Raw genomic sequence first — 22,399 nt, 5'->3', positions numbered from 1 at the left:
TGTCCCTCAGTTATATTACTGATGTGTCCGTGCCATGGCCTGACTTTACTTTGAACAACAACCAAGCAAAAAAAACTATCTGCACTGAAAAACACAGGTTTCTAGCCTAAAAGTTCTATTTTTCATAGTAACTAGAAGGCCCAGGTAAAGCTAGGCATCTCTTCAGTCTTCACTCTCATTTGAGAATGGAAACAAAAGTTGCAAACTGTTTTGCACTGACAGGACTTTCCAGTTATTTCTCAGGTGAATAGGACATTCCATTCTCTTATCAATAAGCATATGAATTTGTTTTTGTCAAAAGACATAAAATGCAAAGGAAAAAAATATGTAAATTGTAAAGCAGAGTTTTAAGGGATTTAATCTTCATTCAGAATAAATATAGTTACCATTTTCTAAGTGCCTGCTTTAGTGCTGCTGAGCAGGCCATGACAGAGAATACAGAGTACTAAGAATCAAAGCTGTATGAAACCGAAAAACAGGGTGAGTGGACACAAGAAGGGGGAATGTTGTCTCAAAGCCAGTGAGTCACTTGGAAGCCTTTCATGAGACTGTCTGCAGTTGCTGAAGCCATGGCAGATGGGACACCCTGCAGAGCCATATGCTACCTGTAGCAGAATACCTTTCACAGCTGGACCTTTCTGGCTTGTACTGATAATTACACGCTGTGGGGCAGGGCCATGTGCTCTGATGACACTGCTGGAAATGTGGTGGTTGCAGCCGAGAAAAGGAAATGGCTCTTTGGCTGTGAAAAGTAAAGAAATATATTTTCATGTGAGCAGCAAAAGTATTTGGTTGTGCAGTTTCCTTTAAGTAGGGATGCAGTGTGCAAAGCTGTGCTCCAAATTATAGCGGGCATTGGTCTCTGAAGCAAACTGACATGCAATCTCGAAAAAGAATCCTGAAACTGTTCCAGTGGCACTGAAAGGATTAGGGAAATGAAGCACAAAGTGACAACAGAGATTTATACTACTCTACTCAGTAGCAGTGCAGCTAAGTAACAGAATCTCTTAAATATTCTGAAGTGTCACAAACAGAGAAACCATTTGTAGAATACATGTGTGTAAACACTGTGAAAGAGGGTATTGCCCAGGAAAACTGCACTGTGATGTTACCACTGTGACATCACAGTGGGATCATTCAAAATCACCAGAAACTTTACCTTTTATTTCTTTACACACTGGATTTAAAGAGAACACACATAAAACTTGTCTGCTGAGTTATTGAGCCTAGGGTTTGTTTTTTCATTTTAAAGTTATTTATATCTAACAGTAGTAAAAAGATTTAAGAAGTTAGGAAATTATTATGACAGCAAGGAAACATTTCTTTTGCAAAAACATTCTTTAGGGAACCACAGGCATTCAAATTTCAGCAAAAACCCTAAAAATTAAATGGCAGATTTATCACCATAATTGGAAGAAATAGATATAACATTTAATATGTATTTTCCAATATGAAATTGCAGAATTCTGTGTTTATTACTTCTAATAATTCCTTGATCAACAGGTCCTCTGTTTACAAGTCAAAAGATGATTTTTCTCATTGCAAATCCACAAATTCATTATGGGTCTAAAAATCAATTCTGTGTTGCATCCCATAACATAAAAAATGTTTATACCTTCACATATTTCCTGTGTGAAAAAAGAGCATTCAAAAATGTGTCTTATCTTAAATGGGTATCTATTTGAATTTTACCAAAATGTCTAACAATTACTAACAATTGGCTGGAAACTTTTCCATGGTGTGCTAATCTTCTCACATGACTTTTTTTCCTCTGGTTGATGAAACAATGTTTATGGTTAGAAGGTCAGATCATCTGTTGTGACTTCAAAAATAAATGAATTCAGGCTTGTTTCTCTGCTCAAAATTAAAGAACATAACCCAAATGAAAGAATTCTATACAAGAAAAAAAATCATGCAAAAATGGTGGAAAATGACTCTTGTAACTGTTGTATGGAAGTAAAATAATTTTCCTGTAAGTCCATGATATTTACTGAGGAATAATGAAAAAATCTTATATGAAACTAAGTCTAAGCTTAAAAGGAAGTTTTATATTGGTGGGGGTTTTTTTTGGTGTTTTTTTTATTTCACTTCATTTGTTTGGGTTATTTGTGGCTAATGAATTTTTAATAAACTCTTAAGCAGTCTTTTGTACAAAATAATATGGCAGTTTATGAAAATGAGAGATGTGGAAGCAATAAAAATACATTTAATAAATAATCCTGGTTCGCAGTTATAAACTTATTTCAGATGGATGTGAGGAAAATTTTTAGTTGTTAAACATATGTCATGTAGTTAAAAAACCTCCCTGTATAGCTTCTTTTACATGGTAGAAAAATGTTATTAGCATCTGCAGCACATATTTGGCTGCAAATATGAAGAATTACAGAAAAATCTGACCTTTTTACTTATCCATGATTATAAATTTCCTGTTGGAACCATTTATTTCCAGAAGGAACAATCTGACTACCTGATGCAAAATGTTATTCATCTCTAGAGGGGTCATTAGATTAATATTCCTACACTGACCTTCAGGTCAAAGAAGGTTCGCTGTTCCTGATAGCATAAATGAGATCAATGAAACAGTGAGATATTATAGGGGGCTAACACTTTCCATGAAAATTCCTGCTATTTACAGCAACCAAGACAGATCACTACAAACAAAATATTTGTGTTGCAAGCCAACAAATGTATGTATTGCTCATATATTCTGGTTTTAATTTCTTCTTGCATTCCTCATTCAAACAATCACTTTTCTTCAAAGGTACCATGAAGCAAGCACTTGGATTAGTTTTAATGCATGATCAATAATAGGGCATTAATGTTTTAGCATATTTCATTGGCTATTAGCTCTTTAAATGTATTAAAAATCTTATAAGCAGTCATTGAACTGAATGTAAACCATCTTATATAACAGCATTTCAGCTTAGTTTTGTAGTTTATATGGTGTTGTAGCAGTATTTTTAACACAGTCAGCATAAAGAACACATGAATTTTGACTGTATTTTTCCAGTCAGTGAATAGCTTGGGGGTGGGCTTGGTGGTGAAAGCATTCCCAGCTCTTCATTACACAGATCTCCAAATGAGTGCACTCACTGCTGTGCTCAGTGTAAAGCATGTTGTAGCAGCTACTATCCACCTAAACAGCTGGAATAGGAGAAGGCAAAATAGAGAAGGGAATCAAAGGAGAAAAAAAAAAAAAAAGAATTGACAAGAAAATAAACAAGTTCTGAATAATGATCCTGATTTGTCTTTCATCAGTAGTCTGGTGAATAATGAAATTAAGTCAGAGTTAGTCTCAGTAAAAGATTTTCAAAACTGAGGATTAAAGGTTTGAAAATTTCTTCTTGGATCAAAGGATGTACTGGAGGGTTACAGGCTGGTTTTGCCACTGAGTAAAGAAATGTATTTTCTTTCTTGAAATTAATATTAAAAAATTCATTTCATGCAAGCACCTTTGAAAAAAATTATAGGCAGAATGAGGTAGCAAGGTCCTGCCAGTATCCAAAATATCTTCATTTTTCATCTGGGAAGAAGATTAACTTTTGCTAAGAACAAGCATTCAATCCTGCATACTTGAGCTGAGGCTGAAAGACAACTACAGCCTGTTGTGGTGATGATTTTTGTAAATGAGATGCTTTACATTTACATACATGTATAACATTAAAAGCATAAATCTTTACTTTAGCATTTCAATAAAGCAGCAGATTTTCAGAGGAAGTCAGTTCCCAGATATTAATGGACAATAAACCTTCATTTCTGAGAAAAAGACCTCTTTCACATCTCAGTACTGACCAGTTGTGCATGTAAACTAAGGCACATTTTGAAAAACACTACTGTTAGGTTTTACACGCCCCCATCCCCTGCCTCATCTCTGTCAAAGATTTAGTGCCCAAAATAACAATACATATATCATGATGCCTTGAGTTTTAGCTTTCATGTTTTGCATATTCTGTACTGAATTAGTATATAACTCTGAACTTCATATAAAGTGTTAGCAAGTTCTCTTCACAGTTTTGTCAGACAAAACAATCCTTTTCTACCCTGAGAACCAAGGACACCGTTACAACTTCAGGTCCAAAAAGTAAAAACAACACTGAATTGAGGAGAGCAGTCTGGGAGAATGGGACTTCATGACCTGAAACTGTAATTGGACAATTAACCCCAACAAGTAAATGGACCAAAACTTGTTTTATAAGTTATGTGACCCATCGTCCATCTTGGGTGCAGCCATGGCCGGCCTCTGGTAGTGCCTAAGGTGTATCCTTTGAAGACATTTTAATAAATACCTACTTTAATCCTTTAACTCTGTCTAGCCTCTGCAATAGGTAGCCTCTCAAGGCATCAATCAGATTACCTGAAGTTCAACCATATATTAAATTAAATAGATGGTCTCAAATTGCTGAAGAGGTCTCCAGGGAAGCAATTAGCTTGGGTTCATCAGTTGCTTTTGTCATATATATGTTTAAGAAATATACATTCAAAGTAAAAATGACAAATAACGTTTTATAGACTCCACATTTTTGTAACTTTGTATTCTTGAAGAGACTTAAATTTTAAAAAAATTATATATATGAAATGCATAATTGTTTTAAATATTAAAGTACCTTAAACCACCCTCTAGGCATCTAGAACAAAAAACAGAACACAAACTGGAAGTAATTTGCATGCAGAAAAAAAGCGCGAATATTTGACATTGTTAATGTCACACAAATAGTAACATATCCATTTTCCCATTGCTTCCATTCCTGTATTTCTCACAGGGAAGCATTGATTCCTCTTCATTTGGAATCTGATAAATCACTGCACAGGAATGTCTTTCGGATTATTCTGACTTTCTTGTCAGAGAATACAGTATCAAAGAAAAGTCATTTACCACAGATGTTACAGAACTCAATGCTTGAAGACAGGTTTGGGATTATTATTACTTCAGAAAATGTACTTTTGATGCAATTTGTGTTGCATCTAAAGGGGGAAAAAATTGCTTAAAAACTTCATGGTTCGGAGAAAAAAAAAAATAAACCTTCTGGTTTCAACAGGATGGTCTAAATGGAATATTTGAAAATGTCCAGATGGAGGACAGGAAAAGCAAGCAGGCAAATATACGCTCTGAAATACACAGCCTTTGAATTCTTAGTTACCCCAACAGAATCTAAATATCTTCTGGTTTTGAGCATATATGTCAGAAATATCAGCATATACAGATGTAAGTCTCAGCCCTAAACATTCAGAATTTGTTGGAACAAATGTAATGTTAATATTTAACATGAGAAAGCAATAGTACAACTTGTGTGTGTTGCACTAAATGCAATATAATGTACATCAGAACTAAACCTCAACATTTGCTGTTGCCTCAACAATACCTATTTCTATCTAAGGCTTTCTCAAATGGCAATAAAGTAAAAAGCTTATTCATTTCACTATAGCAATGTCAATTCTATTTACTTAAAAAAAATGTAAGACACTGCTTCTGGTTTTGTATGAACAGTTTATTGTTGTCAAGAAGCAAATCTTCTCACTTGGTAAAACTCTGCCTTCCAGAGGGGGTTTAATTTCTGACTTAAATGAATTTTGAAAAATAAAAACTACTATCAGCATGTATATGTTATCAGTGGTGTTTAATACAATAATTACTCTCTGTTTGTGAGAAAACAAACATTTCCAGGACAGTGTAACAAACAAATTTCTTAGTAAATGACATTGCAATGAAAAAGGCCAAAAGTTTTTATGTTGAGCACCAGCAAACTTGAATCTCCATGCAAAGCTCAAAAAGACTCTCATTAATGCCAATTTCAAGATATTAAACCCATGCTTCTACTAGACTAGAATGATAGAGTAGATAGATAGATAGATAGATAGATAGATAGATAGATAGATAAATAGATAGATGGAAATGCTGGGATGAGGGCACACTGTGTGAGTGTGCTGGTGAGTCAGGCTCATGACAGTGGACTTGCTACAGTGTTAGATTGAAAGGGTTAGACAAAGGAGCAAGGTTGAAACTTTTAAAATGTTTTTTAAAATTAATTCTAAAATATATTTAAATCAAGAGAGCTGAAGAATCTGCACTTGAACCAAGAGGAGTCAATAGTTTCAAGGCATGGGTGCCATATACAATATAGAAGTGGGAGACCCCATCACAGCTTGGGGCTGTGCAAGTGTGATGTCCCCACTGCAGCATCTTCTAGGTGTAGTAGGAAGGACAACAAAACCTACCAAAGTAGTAATGCCATATAATCTGGTACCTTTCTTTATCCAAGAATCATAAATTGATCTCCCATAAGAGAAGAATCCAGGTGTTCCCTGTTTTCTGATCCGTGCATATCTGCTAATATCACAGAGAATGCCCACAGCTATGTCGGGGCACAGACACTGGTTGTGATATCCTGTACTGCATCACATCACTGTGTTGTACTGCACAGCAGGGCCACATCACTTCTTACTTTATGGTCCAGTGAAAATAAAAGCCCTGAAAACAGCAGTGTGAAAAAACATTTCAAGACCATAATACTTCTCACATGGCACCTTGTTAAGCAGGTTTCAGTACATTTCAGTTAGTAATATTCATTCATCTAGTTCAAAATCCAATCTTTCTCTTGCAAAAAAATAATGAGATTAATTACTAAATATATCCTTTTCAAATATATTAAATTATTTGTTCAAATAGAAGATTTGGAGGTTTTTTTTCTTTCTGTCATAGCTGTGATAGTTACAGATGGACAAGCATTAATAGTGGTTATTTCCCAGATTATTGTAGTATTAATAGTATTAGGGTATTAGGGTTATTCAAGTATTCAAAGACCAAAAAAAATAAGATAATTAAAAAAAAAATTTATATATGAGATGCAAAGGCCTTTTATTATTGGCCTTTCTGGGCAATGTCTGGGTTACAAGCAAAGAAAACCTCCTGTAAAATGTGGAGAGGTTCTCCATAGGCTGCAGGTCTCACCTCTGCTGTTCTCTGCTTCTCTTCTTATTGATTTTTGATTTCAAACTTAAATATTATTTGCATCCAATTGATCATATTTAAACGTTTGTTTACAGATATTCCATCATCTGTGCAACATAGTATAACTTTATTTTACAGTGTATCAAACCTGTGTGTTCATTGTATGCTACAAGCAATACTCAAGATTTTAAGGGGATTTGCATCTTTTACTGCTGTAGAAGAGGAAGGAAAGAGAGAGAAAATATGTTGTAGGACTTGCTCAGTTTAAGCAAAATGAATCACTGTACCTTCAAGGACATCTCCAGTGGAGTGCAATCTCCAACTCAGTGTAAAAAAGCTCTGAAATCTTTCATCTTCTTTTCATTATTCACCCACTGACTAAGTCTAAAATAAATTGACAAACTGTTATATAAAAGAGAAGATCCTTCTACAATTATTCTGTATCTTTCTCTGAAATTTCTCCTCCCAAAAAAACCTGTTATTTCTAGATCTCTTGATCCCCTTCTTTGCAGGGGTTCTTGTGATATGTAATCGTATACATGCTGAAGAAAGCTTAACAAGAAAAATATTCATTAAAATGTTGCCTTTCCTAGTGTAGATCTAAAGAAAAAATTGTTTTTCTTCTCTTAAAATTCTGATTGAGTCATTGTGTATCACAGACTACCCTGCCTCTCTCTTGGCACAAGGGACACAGCCAAGCCCAGCCCAGCCCATTTTTAACAGTCTAATCTCATTTGGCTTTCCCAAAACCAGAAAATTTTCAATGTATCTCAGGATTGTCCAGTCATCAGCATTCTGCAGAAAACTACCCAAACTTCTAAATGTTGATAAAAGTGAAATTTGAACTCTGTTTTTCCAGTTTTGATGGACATGAAACAAGGTTCATGTTTAAGAGATGGAATCTATGTGGTTCCCACTCATTTGACCTTCTTGGAGGAAAACAATTCCATGATTTACTGATTAAAGAAATATATGAGATAAATGGCCTCTTTACTGCAACTTTTATTTCCGTATATATTAATGCAATTAAATAATCATAAACCCAAGGCTTTTACAAATACACAACTTAAATATTTTCAAGGAAGTTTTAAGGACATCGAAATCAGTACCATGTAGGCCAAATCCAGATGCCATAGTATTGACCACCTGATCAAGAGGGCAGAAAAGCTGGCAGATAGGGAAAGAGCAAGAATTTGCCTGGAATTTGAGGGGAGAATCAAAAAGCAGACTGCGTATGCCATGGCTAAAGAGTGCAATTTGGACCAGGATGGAGTCAAGAATGAAGGATTTATACAGCAACAAGAGAGTCTGAGGCATGAAAGGGGCAGGGTGGACCAAGGCTGGATAAGCTGACCTGCAGCTGAGGAAGTAAAATCAAGATCTGGGCTTGAGATCTGGAAGCAAAATGGTATCAAAGACAAGACTTCAGCCTGAAGCAGTTCTACTAGTCAAGTTTTCCCAGGTGCTGCCTAAAATATCTGTGCTTGACAGGGATGTATAAATATGCACTTCTGTTTGATGGATGACTCAGGGCTGAATGAACTGTTTGTCATTTCTTATTTGAAAGTATTTGAAATATTCATGTCTTATATGCTGACATAAGGGGTAAATTCCTAATCTCTGCACCAAACAGCTTCCTTTCTTCACAGTATTTCATTAAGGAGCTATGCCATTAAAAAGGATACTGCTAAATGTCTTTCACCATTTTTTCTCCATTAGACACGATGGGCAGAAAAAAAATTCTAACTCAACCACAGCTCACTTTTAAAAGCTTACTTTCTCTTAGTATCACATTGATGCTAATGCTTTGTAAGTCTAGTATGTGAAATGGCTTTTTCATAAACCAGTACCTTCATTTTGTCTTTTACTTTACTTAAATAATTTCTTCAAGGGCCCTGTCCAAAAATAATGGTAATATACCATATAGTGATCAATTTTTTTTTCAATATTCTCCCATGCCTGAAATAAATTATGGAACATTATTCAGATGGGGGGAAAATAGGTTTGATATAACCTTCTCTCCACATAGAAAGTGTGTGCAGTATAGTGTGTGGTACTTATTTGTAGTTCATGGTGAATTCCTAATATCTGGAGCTGAGAACAAGTGGCAATCTGCATATAGAAAATGCACAGATTCTGATGGTTAGGCCTTTGACCTCTATGCATGTGATGATGAAACAACACTAGCCCTTCTTCTGCCCTAATCAGGCATATAATTGAGTAAAAGAGCAAATCCTTGTCAGTTAATGAAAGAGTATTTTCAACTGAATAACATATGTGAGGAGAGATATGATGGTGTCATCTCTAATTAGCCAAGTGTGATCTCCATCCTAACAAAACCAGGTAATTTTAACAATTTATCAGCAACTAAAAATTTGGCAGTTCAGTGATAATATTTTTTTTAATAGTTACACATGGAGTCAGGGCTGACCACAGCTAAAAATTTCTGATATTCTCTATATTGCAGCTTGCTACTGCTGTTTGCTCCCTAGACGTACCTCTCATAGCTTATGTCTTGTTTGAATCAGAAAGAATAATGCAGCTCTATATTTCTTTAGACTCACTAGTGAGCAAGATTATGAGTCAATATCTCACTAATACAACTCATTACTCGTCTGTTGTGCACTGTTCGACAGGTACCTTGGTGCTAGGGGTGGGTCAACAACGACAGACCTGTGTGAGTGTTCACAAGGCACATCGGCCATCTCACATCATCAAAGGGGAGACATTTTCCCTAACCTACCATTTGTAAAGATAAAACACACAAGTTGTTGTTAGGCACTCAGACACAAACTCGAACAGGACAGGACTTTGCCAAGGGGTAAGAAGTAAAGCAAATGAAAGGATGTAAGTGCATTTGAAAATTAATGGATGAATAGCCTAAGCCACACAGGGTCCTAAATAATTAGGATACATTTAATTAATACAATTAACACATGGTGACAAGTACAAAAAAAATTGTATTGTCTGCTATACATTTTAAAAGGGCATATCTTAGAAATTAATTAAGGTAGGTGAGAAGGATTAAATAAAATATCTTTGTAATTAAAAAATTGTATTTTTCCAAAATAATTTTTCTTTCTCAGCTCAAAAGTATTTTCAGTGATTTACTCCAATGAAAATCTTTTTTTTTCTGCCTTTGAAACACACTTGTTAATTGTTATCACTAGAGGACAAACTGTGCTTAACTACACCTGCATCTTAGGTCTGTTCTTCACAAAAATGTGTGCAGAAAAGTGAAGAAACTTCTGTTCCCCATAATTTTGATGCCTATGTCAACAAAGAATTTATACATGGAAAAAATGACAGAAAATAATTTTTAGTTTCATTCCTAACCAATATTCTGTGTGTTTGTGAATATATATATGTGTGTGTGTGTGCACACAGAAATTTGTGTTCTTCAATGACCTTGGAGACTGTAGAGTTGTTTCTCTCGCATATTCTCACTCTTCATTCCAGCTGCAGTTGCTGAGAGTTTTTTTCCTGCTCTTAAATCTCAGATGGCCTGATGACCTTGGCCTTGACCAGCAGCTGGTCCTTCTTGGAGCTGACTGGGGTCTCTACTGGACATGCGGAAACTTCTGGCATCTTCTCACAGAAGCCACCCCTGTAGTCTTTCCCCGTGCCCAATTCAGCTACAAACTTTTCTGAGTGCACTAAAATGCATTAATCCCAGTGCTTCACTCCTAGGCATTAGATAAATCTAAGAAAAAGCCATACACCAGTGCTGGTTTGCAAATAAATTTCCAGTTGGAAACAGCTAAGACGGTTTCCTAAAGGCTTACAGATGCCAGAAAAGAATGAACAAGCATCTGGTCTATCCAGACAACAGATATTCCAAAACATACAATCAATTAAGAGCACAGCTACGTTGGGTGTGGGGGGGGCCCTACCTTTGTGGTCAGTGAAAGGGGAATTTTTGTTGCATTGGCAGATCTGTGTCACTGAAAAGCAAATTTCAGTTTTGAAAGCTAATGGAATAAAAGTGTATATTTTTCTCTGCAGTTTTATTAATATTTGGAAAATCAGCCAGCATGGTACTTTCAGTGCAGGTTTAGAAATTTATTAAAAAAAGGAAAAGAAGCCTGCAGTCACAAAAGGACCCCACTAATTACTTCTTTCAGTGGTGGCCAATATTCTACAACCATGGTCATTCAAGATTTGACATACTATTCATGCAATATTTAAAATTCCAGCAGCTGTGTCAGGACAGACCATGTGTCCTTGCAAAGGGAAGCTGCAGGAACTGATGTGAAAGTCCAGCCTAACCTGACCATCGCAAAGTTAGGACAATGTGCTATGTTAGTTATTCAATGGCAGCAAATCACTATCAAAAAACCCAAATAAATAACCATCCTCCAGAGTGTAGCATAGACATATTCTGAGTGCAGGGAAGAAAGTGTGGACCAGGAGAAGCAAAAGGAAAGAAGAGAAGAAAACAACTAATAGTTACCTGCAGCTGGTGCCTCAATATATGCTGCAATAGATCTAATATATGTACATTTAAAATGTTCAGAGTTGCAATCAGTGTGGGTTGGAGCAGAGAAAAGGATTGCTCTGTTGCAGCATCTGCTGGCTGCCTCAAGGAGGGCCATTTGTTTGGGTGAACAAATCTACTGCCAGGGGGAGTCTTTCCCAGCTAATTTACTGATGCTGCCACTTGTGTTACAGAAGAAAAACTGAGGAACAACTCATCACGTGATGCAGATGGCTGCTGAAGGAATATGCCATAATAGTTTGTTTGATATGAATTATGTGGACTATTGGTGTAGGTTCCAAAGTGACAACAAATCTGGAAGCAATAATTGAATTGAATTGAATTTTGTAAGGAATACACAACTACATTATGTATAATGTAGTATCTTTTCCAAAATATTTCAAAAGTAATTCAAGGCTCTGCCTAATTACTTGTATGCCATCCTAGGCCATCCAAAAATACAGTATTTAATCACTTTTTAACTGAACATTTTAGTGGGCTCTGCTCTTGTGCAACCCAGATATGGAAATTAATGTGTGCCAGCAAATTACATCAATTTATTTGCTGTGGTTTAATTTCATTAACTCGTGATAAAAGAGATTGAGCTTAACATCTCTCCCTTTATGTACAAACAACCCCCCGGGTGACATATCACGTGAAACCAAATTACTGCACATAATAAAACGACACCACAAATAAAAATGTATTTCCTAATACAGTTATACTCAGAGACGAACAGTTAGTAAACATACATTTGGCACAGAGTCAGTAATCAGCACCACTTCCTCACTTGTGGAATAATCTAGAGCATATGATCCCTGGTAGCAGCAGAAGGGGATGAGCAGGCCATGATGGTTCCCATCCCGTTTGCTCCTTGTTTCTGGCACACTGATCGCAGCAGGCAAATGGGGGCTGCTACAGAGCAACTCCTTGGGGCACTCCTGTGACAGATCTGGGCTCTACACCAGCTCTCTATCGGATAAACTTCCAGCATTCCTCTGAAACTGCAGCCAACTGATTTGTGAACCCATCTGTTTGGGACATGCAGAAGCAGGTTTGGCATCCGTGAAATAAATGCCTCTCCATTTATTAGGACCACTTGTCATTTCTATTGTAATGCAAGATAGGTTAGTGATTTCTTGTCAACAAACTCTAGAAACTGAATTAAACAAAGCTATTTCCTGTTCCAAAGAACTTACAATGCATGTATTTTATGGCTGTTTTTTTACAGGACTGTCGAAAGAATTGACATTGGTATGAAATGGACATTTGAGCCGTGGAAGAACAGGAGTAGAAAGATGTGCCAAAGCATGACTGCCTGCATCTCAAGTAGCAGAGGCAGTCAGAAAGCCTGGCTGCAGGATATACAGCAACTCTGGCACAAGGCTATGTGAGGAATTGGACTGATTGGAATCCATTTTCTCATGGCTTTGAAGCAATGCTCCTCACTGCTGTTTGCTTCAGCCTCTTATTATTGTGTCCTACCAATTTAGTTATTTTTATGAGCGAGCTAGAACTGACGACTGCAATTAAATGAAAGGTGTTTCAAAGACTACTGCAGGGAGCCCAGTCTTTTCACTCCCTGAAGCTCACCTTGTGATTCCTTGAATAAAGATCACTAAGACAGTGGTCCAAGCATAAGCAAGCTTAAGCAAAAATCTGCAGCATAAAAGCAAGCAAGACAGATTATGTTTCTCTTCTATGCTTTCAATTCTCTCTCCTCACACTTTCCTTAAGTTTGTCTTCTGCATTTGCTCCCAAAAACACGTACACCATCTTACTGGTTAAAAATACAGGCAGAATATAAATAATACCATTCTTTAACTTGCATGAAAATGCACCTGATACTGGAAACTGTTGAACTGCAACTTGTTGTTTTTAGAACTACATATTTTCAGTCTTCAAGGAGTTAATGACGAGGACAGACAAAAGCAATCATCCCCTAAGGGTTAACTGATGTAATAGCCACTGCTTGTTGCTCCAGTTACTGCTGCAGAATGTCATGATTTCATAAACTTATATATAGGATCCAAATAAATACATTGCCTTCTATAGAAAAGCAGGACCATTTATCAACCCTGAGGATATTGTCAGGAGAAAATAAGGAATGTCAAGTGCAGTAATGCTCTTGATATACTGCCTGATGACACCACAAGATGTAAAACACAGCTTGGAAAAAACAGATACAAACAAGAGGTTGCTTTTCCTCAAGGCTATCCCCCTCAGGGATGTATGAAACAGCCTTTGAGAGCACTGGAAAAGAGAGAGGAAAATTGCATACAGACACAACTGAGATAAAGTTCTTTTATCCTTTACTCTGAAATCATTTTGGGTATCAAAAATCGTCTCTTCAGGAAATGTCAAGTACATATTGTGTGAGTAAAGAAATTTTTTCTTGTAGAGTTGGAACTGACACTGAAAGATTCTACACTTGGACTTGGATCAAAGAGAACTTGAAAGACTGGGAAGTTATCTGCAACTTTTGGGCAAAATAGTGTGCATGTCCTTGCCTTTGCAATGGGACAATGGAGCAAGACTAAAGAATTTGTGGAGACCGTGGCTGAATTTTAGGTCCAGAATACGAATAGGGTCAGTTATGTATAATAATATTTCATATCCTTAGTGAATAGTACCTGCCCTACAGGGACTCCTAAAGTAGCAAGGTATAGATATGATGAGCAAATGGATTTTAGCAGCGTCTGTTGTCATAGAACATGGGGTAACAGTTTTAAACTAAAAGAGAGACAATTTATATCATATACGGGGAAGAAGACTTACAATAAAGGTGATTGCACATTAAAAGAATTTGCCCAGACATATGGTAGATGTACAGTCACTGGAAATATTCAAGGTCAGAGTGAATGTGGTGAGTTGGACTAAAAGACTACTGAAAGTCCAATCCCTCCTGTTCAATAATTCTATAAAAGGAACAGTAATTGCAGTCATAGATTTCTCAACATGTTTGAAATGTTCAAGTCCCTGTATTAGTCTGTCCTACAGAATTAGTGTCACAATATGCTTCTTGACTGTTTCATCCTATAAAAGCTTTTTATATTTTCCCTCTTTATTCATTGTTAATGAGTATTATATACTCTTCTGAAAACTTTCTTTGACTTTCTAATATCATGTTCCTCTTTACTTCACTACTGTGGTTGAATTTCACCCCTCGTTTTCTGTAAACCATCTCTAGTTTGAATGTAGGAATCATTTAATTTTAGAACAATTTCCAGATTCCATAAATTCAAAAATTTTATAAGAAAATAAATATATGATCACAAAATAATAATGGATACTCTTCAGTAGCATTTTTTAGAAAGACTACATCTAACAATATGTTTTGTTATTTCTAAAGTGTTTGTGTTTTCAGTACTTAAAAAAAATCCTGTTTCATTCTGCACCTATTTCCTAGGTTCCATCCTGCCTAGAGACATGATGTTTTCCTGTTTTCAAGAATTCATATTTTTTGATAGTGAATAAGAAAAGGATCATGCTCTAAAGAAAAACTGATCTTGACAATTTAAAATGTGTTTTAGAATAATTACTCAGAATCAGTGAAATATTTTTTAGCTGGTTTTATATTTGGGGAAACTAAGAAAAAAAAAAACAAACTTCCCCTACATCTTTAGTTTTACAGAAATTGCAATAATTGATACCTCCAGCTAATGGTATTTAGGTGCTGACAATCAGATGAAATTCCAGAATTCTGAGGCTTTTCTATCCTCTCTATGGTCTTGTGGTAGTTTAGTTAGATAGTGAGAACTAATTGCTCTGTTTTAGGCTAAGTGAAGTAATAGACTTGTGAGCTATCACTAGCACTTATTTATAGCCTTTCTTTAGTTTACTTTTTTCTTAAAAAGATTATATAGCAAACTTAGCCAAGAAGAGGGATGAGTCAATAAAATAGAATATTCAATGAGTGTTCCAAGCAGCTGAACAATCCTCTCAGAGTGGCTAATGATAATTACTAAATGGATGTAAGCATTTATTCCTCTTTAACAATGTAGCAAACACTTATTCTAATAGGTAAATGAACAGTGAATGTTGCTGGTTTGTCTAATATATTAAATACTTCAACACATCTGCGTGCATAACATATTTACTCCAAGGTTGCATTTGTAAAAATGTAAAATGTTTTGTATAAACTTATGCTGGAAAATACCTGGAAGTGGTCAAGCTTACCTATTTTACAAAGAGAACTAAAACACAGGTGTCCAATTTTTAACTTAATATGCTGAAGAAATAGTATTTAAAAGGAACCACTAGTTTTTTGCACAAGAAAAATCTACTGCTAGGAATACTGAACTACTGTATGTCCCACTTTTTAACAGGGATTCCTCAAGAAATGGGAAGGGAAAATAGGGAGGGATAGACTTTGGAATAAGAGCAACTATGCTTCAATGTAATATATTTTTTCTATAACAATTTGCTTTCTTTTTGTCCATATACATAAGTATATTTAATAATAATAAGTACATTAAAAAACAAAGAACAAAAGCAAAACCAAACACCAAGTATGGTTATTAGTTTTTAAAAAATAAAAAGTATTTAGTCACGTCTAAGTTTGTAACTTCTACTTAAAATGTCTACATCATTGCATTACTTACATCATTACCCAGTATTGGCTGGGTTTTTCCAGCTTCAAAAGGCTTTTATTTTAGCAAATCAACTTTCCAGGTGTCTCCATTATTATCAGTCTTATACAAGCAGTTGACACAAAATATATACTTAACAATAGCAAATAATTTCTGGTAGAGATACAGTTTAATAAACAAGGCACTTTTTTTCCCCTAAAGTATTCTCAATTGGCTACCTATAAATAATTACAAAGAAAGGACAAGTAACCTCAGAGATTGCAATCACAATTCATCTGTGATTGCCATACAGCATTGTTTTGAAAGCTCACTTGGTATTTCAGTGGTACACAAGCCTCAAAAAACTTTTGAAACAGGATGAATTTCAGCCTAAAAGAATTATAGCAGGAATAATATGACATTGAAAAATTAGGCAATTTTACAAAGAATTGCAAATATGATATAGAGATGAATGAGACCTTGGTAGCAGATAAGGTAGACAAATCTGACAAATACTGCTAGGAAGTCTCAAAAGAGATTTTATTAATACACATAAGTATAAATCATTTGAATAGCTGTACCAAGTAATGCAACAATGTTACTTATCCTTTGAAGTTACAAATTTACAACAGGAACACAGAGCAAAGCCTAAAAATAAGTGCTGGGTAAACAGCTTTATCTTCAAGGATGTAAGCAAAATTTATACCTATTTTGAAGATTTATTCTAGTGGCAATTTTTTTTGTGGAAGAATAGTTATGTAGCTGTCATAAAAAGACCCCAAAACCAAACACCAACTTTAAGAGAACATGATAAAAATATTTTAAAATATATATAATTTATTAAATCCACGAAGTTTGCATTTGGAAGTATCTGCCATACTACCAGAGTCTTTCTGTTTCAGCAGTCGTTATATTTGATTCATGTAGTCCTCTAGTCAACTGAAGAAATTGGTTTTGGCATAGGCATGACTCTTGTCTGGATGAAAATTGTCTTTCAGAAAATAATCCATGTGTATATATATATGAGAATAGCTACAGAATCCACATTTTTATTTGGTCATGTAGTCAATTATCAGCATCATTAAAAAGAATTGTATTTTATTTTGGTTTTAACTTGGGATTCAAACAAGATTCCAGCCCTTAACAGTTGTTGTCTGCTAAATGTAAACTGACTTTACCATGCTTCTTCCTTTTATTTGCATGTTTCATTCAATAAGACTTGGTTGAAAATGTAATCAAATCACACAATTTACTTTTCTCCTCACTACCCTGGAATCATTCAGCTGGTTACCAGCAGAGTTTTACAAGTTCTAGGCAGAAAGCTTAATGAGACAACCAGCTAATAATACATATTTTAAATTAATATTAAAATGTTCAATGTTAAATAGTGGTCAGTCCGAAACTATGAAGGTCACTCCAGGTTTTAGCTGAGATATTGTTTCTGTTTGAACTTGGTTAAATATTTGGAGCTATTCTGTTGAACAAATGATGCTGCAAATCAGTTATTTGCTTTCCTGGAAGCATATCTTAGGAAAATTTTATATATTTTTTTTCTGTTAGATCTAATAATTATACTATCTTTCCTTAAAACAGTTTTCTTTCTGAAGTGCTTATATTCTGGAGCTGCATGATGTGCAACCTAATGACAAATATATATTGATATACATACTTTAAAATAATTTTAAAAATTGTGCAATGACAGACTTTTTTTTGGACTGTTGAGTAATTTCGCTGGACCACACATCAATAAAACCAACAAATGGCATAAAGACGTTCTACATAATGACCACAGAACCTTGGCTTAAAGTAGGAGCTTCAATATGTGCCACAGAGGAAAGATCCTCTTTCTGAGGAAAAAAAAAAAAAAAAGTAATGATAAAAAATTTGTTCCTTGGTGAGTATCTTCAGAAGACAGAAAGTTCCATTTCCTGGGTCTTAAAAGGGTCACTTTCTTTCTAGCACCAATTACAGTGTTAAAGAGCTGACAGGCAGCATTTTGGGGACAGTTCCTGGGAGCTACTCTTTCAGTTCATGTGAGCAGCCCCTTGGTCTTCTAGAGCCCTAAAAAATCAGGACACCAACTTGTAAGCTGCCTCCATTTACATGAAAGTGAGTGCACTCTCTGCAAACAGTAAAATATTTGCGCACCAATCATACAGTGTAATTAGGTCTGGGAGGGAAATATGTTTTGTCTGTATGTTTCTGATGTGTGCTGTAAATTTTTTGTACTATGGAAATGTTTCAAAATTAGTTAAACAAGAAAAATCCAATGAAAGTAGTTATCTGGACATTTTGTTACAGTTCCTCAAAATCTAAACAAGATCTAGTTTGGGGAATTTGAAACATTTCTGATTACCTCATGGGTTATGATGAATCTTTTGTATGAAATGGGAATAGACTGTATGGATAATTTTGGGGATTTTTTTTTCTTGCTATTCTTCGCAATTAATTTTTATTTTTTTTGATTTGTAGTTATTTTAAAATGTGTTACACATCTTCATTTTCAAAGCCTTCCAGCAAGGCTACATTTCATCAGTTAGTGCAGAGCAGATCATGGACCTTTTGTATCATGCAAACACGTTTATCTCAAATGTGCTGTCACGGTGGTACACATTAACTCACTCTACATGGTGATTAGGGATCATGGAAAGATCTTCTAGCTAATGAGAGGCCAAGCCAATCACCCTGCAGTCAATTAAAAAGGTAATCTTCAGTAGCCAGCAGTTTTTAAATACATCTTAAAGCTAACACTGCCTGAATATTTACAAGATACATAGAAGATCAAATTGGTGATTAAGATTTTTATCTTGCACTGTAATATCTTAAGTTGCACTCAAATACATGCCTAATTTGGAACATCTGGTAATAAAACTAGCTCACATGAATGAGTGAAACTTAGCCAATGAATTACAAGTAAATATTGATTGCAATATTTCTGAATTTTACCATGTTATATAACATCTGCTGCTTTTTTTTTTTTTTTTTTTTGAGAATAAGGAATTTCCTCCAAATTTATGGGAAGCACTGAAATCTTTCTAAACTTGTTTTGCCCATTTAAAGCATTTCCAAAATTTACTGTCCAAAATATAAAAATACTTCAAGAAAAAAGGTTTAGGCTATGTAGCTTCTAGATTTCGAAAACTGTTTTTCGGGACTCATATATTTTCTCACATACTTGATTTTTTGTTAAAAATCTTCTTTTTGTACCTGTGAGAGATTAGAAATTATTGCAAAATGTTTTAATTGTGATATCTATTTATGATTACTTTTATCCTTTTTTTTTATGATCCAGGGAAATTTAATCATATGTCTTAAAATGAATATTAGCTGTTCAAATGTTGCTCATCTTATATCACTGGTAAACTGTACACTCATTTCAGAAAGTCACTGGGAGCAACACATGGAAATGATGATGATTGCTAATACAGAAATTACACTTTCAAATAAAAAGGATCACCCTTTTTTAGGTTTATATGATGAACATAGTCAATATGACTACTGTATCGACATCGAGCCAATGGTTTCATGACATCAGCAGCAAAACTGGACTCTCACCACACAAGGGTGTAAATCTTGGCCAGTCCCTACTGGCATGTTTATTTACTCTGTTGTAAGACTCAGATGGGAGTGCACTGCATTTTAGTAGCTTAAAAGTCTTCTTCCAAGCTGTTTTCCACAGACCTTTTTACAGAACTGGCTGAAGGTGGACTGAAAATGAAAATTTGCCTGAGCATTTTTGGGGCAGAAAAAGGAGCTGTCACAAGGGACCTCCTGCCACTGGCATGCCTCTCTTCCTCCCCAAAAGAACCAGCCCAAAATGTCCCCAAATGTTTCTCTTCTTTTCAGTAACAGCCTCCAACACGCTTGCTCTTACACACCTGAAAATGAAAACTTTTTTGCAGTGATGATTTAAACGTCCTTTTTTCCACTGATAGTTGAGAAGCAGATAAGAGAAAGTTGGTATTTTTTCCCTCTTCTCAGGTAAAAGATGTAAGAACTTTAAAAATTATGTACTTGAGTCTCTGTAGTTGTTAGAAGCTATATGCGTGTCTTTGTTAAAAGATGTGTGTGATGGTCAAAAGATAAGTCTAGACTGTGACTATTAATCAGATTCATTCTAAATTTTAATTATTTCATTTTTTCTAATATGCAGTCATATCTCTTGGTTCACGCTGATGTTTTTTCCAACACGAAATTGTGTATTCATCAGTGTATCTTATATTCTTATTCCTGCATATATCAAATGAAAACTTGTATTATCTCAGTGTTTCCAGTTGACACCTGTGGCTATATAAGAATCAATTACAAACCAATTTTAAACACAGCATGGATTCTCACACAGAAATACAGAGGACAAGGAAGATAAGCAGCAGAATTTATATATATTTTTCTTTATCAAAAATGCCCCTGGAAGGAAGCATAGCCTGTGAACACTGTTTAATTTCAAAGCAAGCCTAATGCTTTTGTTTGTGTAAGAGTAGATCTCTGTGAGGGAAAAAAAGCTTTTCATACAGAAATAGTTCTCATTCTGGAGAACTTCATGGACCAAGAAAGTTATAAACAAATGAAGTTCCTTTGCTCAGCTTCCACATTCTCTTTGAATTACTTGCCTTCTGATCTCAGGCTTTATAAATATCAGCTAAGCATAAACTTTTCATTAACCTGCAGGGGTATTCTTGATGGACAGCAAAGCAGAAAATAAAACTGTACATAAATCATGTCAAGTTATAGCTGAATGGGACAGTAAGACCAGAACCTGGCACTAGAGTGGCACTCTTTCATACCTTTGAAGGAAGATTGTGTCAAAGATACCTTTTTGCCACCCCGTTTTGGGGCTTACAGCATATTAGATTTGCTGAGAGCTCGTCTGGATGGGATTGACATTTTAGACCAATTTTAGTGCTAAACATCTGAGTGGACAGATGAAGAACAGGAGGCTCCACATTAATCTTTATTTGTGCTAAGCATAACATAAAGTTGTAAAATAAACACATGCTTGGTCATAGTTTATCCAGAATATTTTTGCTTTTTCAGTACTTTGATGAAACAGAAATTGTGTAAAAACTGTTTTATCAATTCCACTTTTATTATTATCTTAATTCTTCATTTTTTAAAATTCAGCTAGGATCAAAAAGTCTTTTGACATCGAGTCCAGCCTATGACCAAACACCACCTTGTCAACTGGATCACAGGACTAAGTGCCACATCCAGTCTTTCCTTTAAACATCTCCAGAGATGGTTACTCCACCAACTCCCTGAGAAGCTGATTCCAATGTCTAATCACTCTTTCTGTGAATAATTGTCTTGATACTAATGCTTTAGGCTTTTTTAACAGGATATCTGGAATAAGCCTCACCTAAAGACTGAAATAGCAGGGGGTAGTATATTTAATAATACCATCTCTAAATTCCTAAAATACTATCCAGAAAGTTGGAATAAAATCCTGGCTGCTCTGAGGAAAAAAATTCACAAATTCAAGCCAAAAAAACTGTTCTCTACCTTGTGAATTCATTAATTCATTATTACATTGATATTCAGATCCATATCCATTTGAAGGTCACAATGCTTAGCTATAAAACCTTAAATAAGTTAGGCTCTCTTGATGCCAAAGACCTCTGCTTTTCAGTTGGGCATTTCTATTTAATGGGTACTCATCAACATCTTTTCATGGAGGTGAGCAGCAGTTTCAGTGTGCTGACCCTGTTTACAAGCTTGTTGTCATGAAGGGTTCTATTGCACCCAAACATGAGAATTTTGAGGGTGAAACCAAAGACTTTAATTTTTCCTGAATTCATACGGCTGAGATATGAAGACAGCTCTTCCTACTGTGGTATTTAAAGATGGATTATTAACCCCATCTTCTTATTACCTGTGCTGAAATTGCATTTTTTAATGAGTGAGAGGATGCCTTAGGAAATAAAAAGGCTTCTTGAAAGCTAAAAATATTTCCTTTTGATAGGACAAAATGGACAAATTTGCCATGTCACACCTAAGGAAAATTAGTAATAACATACTGTGTACATTATAAAGAAAAACAAAACAAAACAAAACACTTTATTATTTTCTGTCATGGCATTGATTGGTGCCATGGCATCTGATATGTAGAGAATTTTCATGTCATAAGCAGCTGCAACAGATACTGCCATTGCATTTCTTTTGTCCAACTAATTGGTTAAGATAAGCTCAAAGCTGTTTAGAAACTTCTTCAGGTGTCTTAAGAAAATTCAAAGTACGTATGAGTTTTCTTGGGAGCCTAAACTTTTAATTTCCTTTAAAGCAAGAAGGTTCTTAAGAACAAAGACTGGGTTTGATTTGCAATTAAATGAACATGAACTTAGCTTTGAACTCTGTGGGCTTTTCCTAGAATGCAATTTCTTACTCAGATAGCAGTGAACGTGGTATTCA

General features: G+C 35.2%; 2 long non-coding RNA genes across 7 annotated transcripts in view; one reads left to right on the top strand and one right to left on the bottom strand.

Annotated features, from left to right (window-relative positions):
- Nucleotides 1-12,812, top strand: part of LOC135303316 (uncharacterized) — a 33,283-nt gene extending 20,471 nt beyond the window's left edge. Inside the window, exon 3 of the long non-coding RNA XR_010364782.1 lies at nucleotides 12,655-12,812. This is a non-coding gene — a long non-coding RNA (uncharacterized LOC135303316). The remainder of the gene's footprint in view (nucleotides 1-12,654) is intronic.
- The window catches only part of LOC135303314 (uncharacterized), a 159,227-nt gene that overhangs the window by 11,917 nt on the left and 124,911 nt on the right, over nucleotides 1-22,399 (bottom strand). For 2 of the 6 annotated variants that reach the window (XR_010364779.1, XR_010364780.1), the window contains exons 1-2: nucleotides 878-2,727; nucleotides 620-742 (exon numbers count right to left, since the gene is read on the bottom strand). The exons of the other annotated variants lie outside the window; for them this stretch is intronic. This is a non-coding gene — a long non-coding RNA (uncharacterized LOC135303314). Of the gene's footprint in view, nucleotides 1-619; nucleotides 743-877; nucleotides 2,728-22,399 lie in introns of those variants that run through there. 6 annotated transcript variants of the gene reach the window in all.

Source organism: Passer domesticus, chromosome 6 (assembly GCF_036417665.1).
Source record: "Passer domesticus isolate bPasDom1 chromosome 6, bPasDom1.hap1, whole genome shotgun sequence".
NCBI classification, from domain to species: Eukaryota; Metazoa; Chordata; class Aves; order Passeriformes; family Passeridae; genus Passer; species Passer domesticus.
This window is presented reverse-complemented; position numbering and strand designations above follow the sequence as displayed.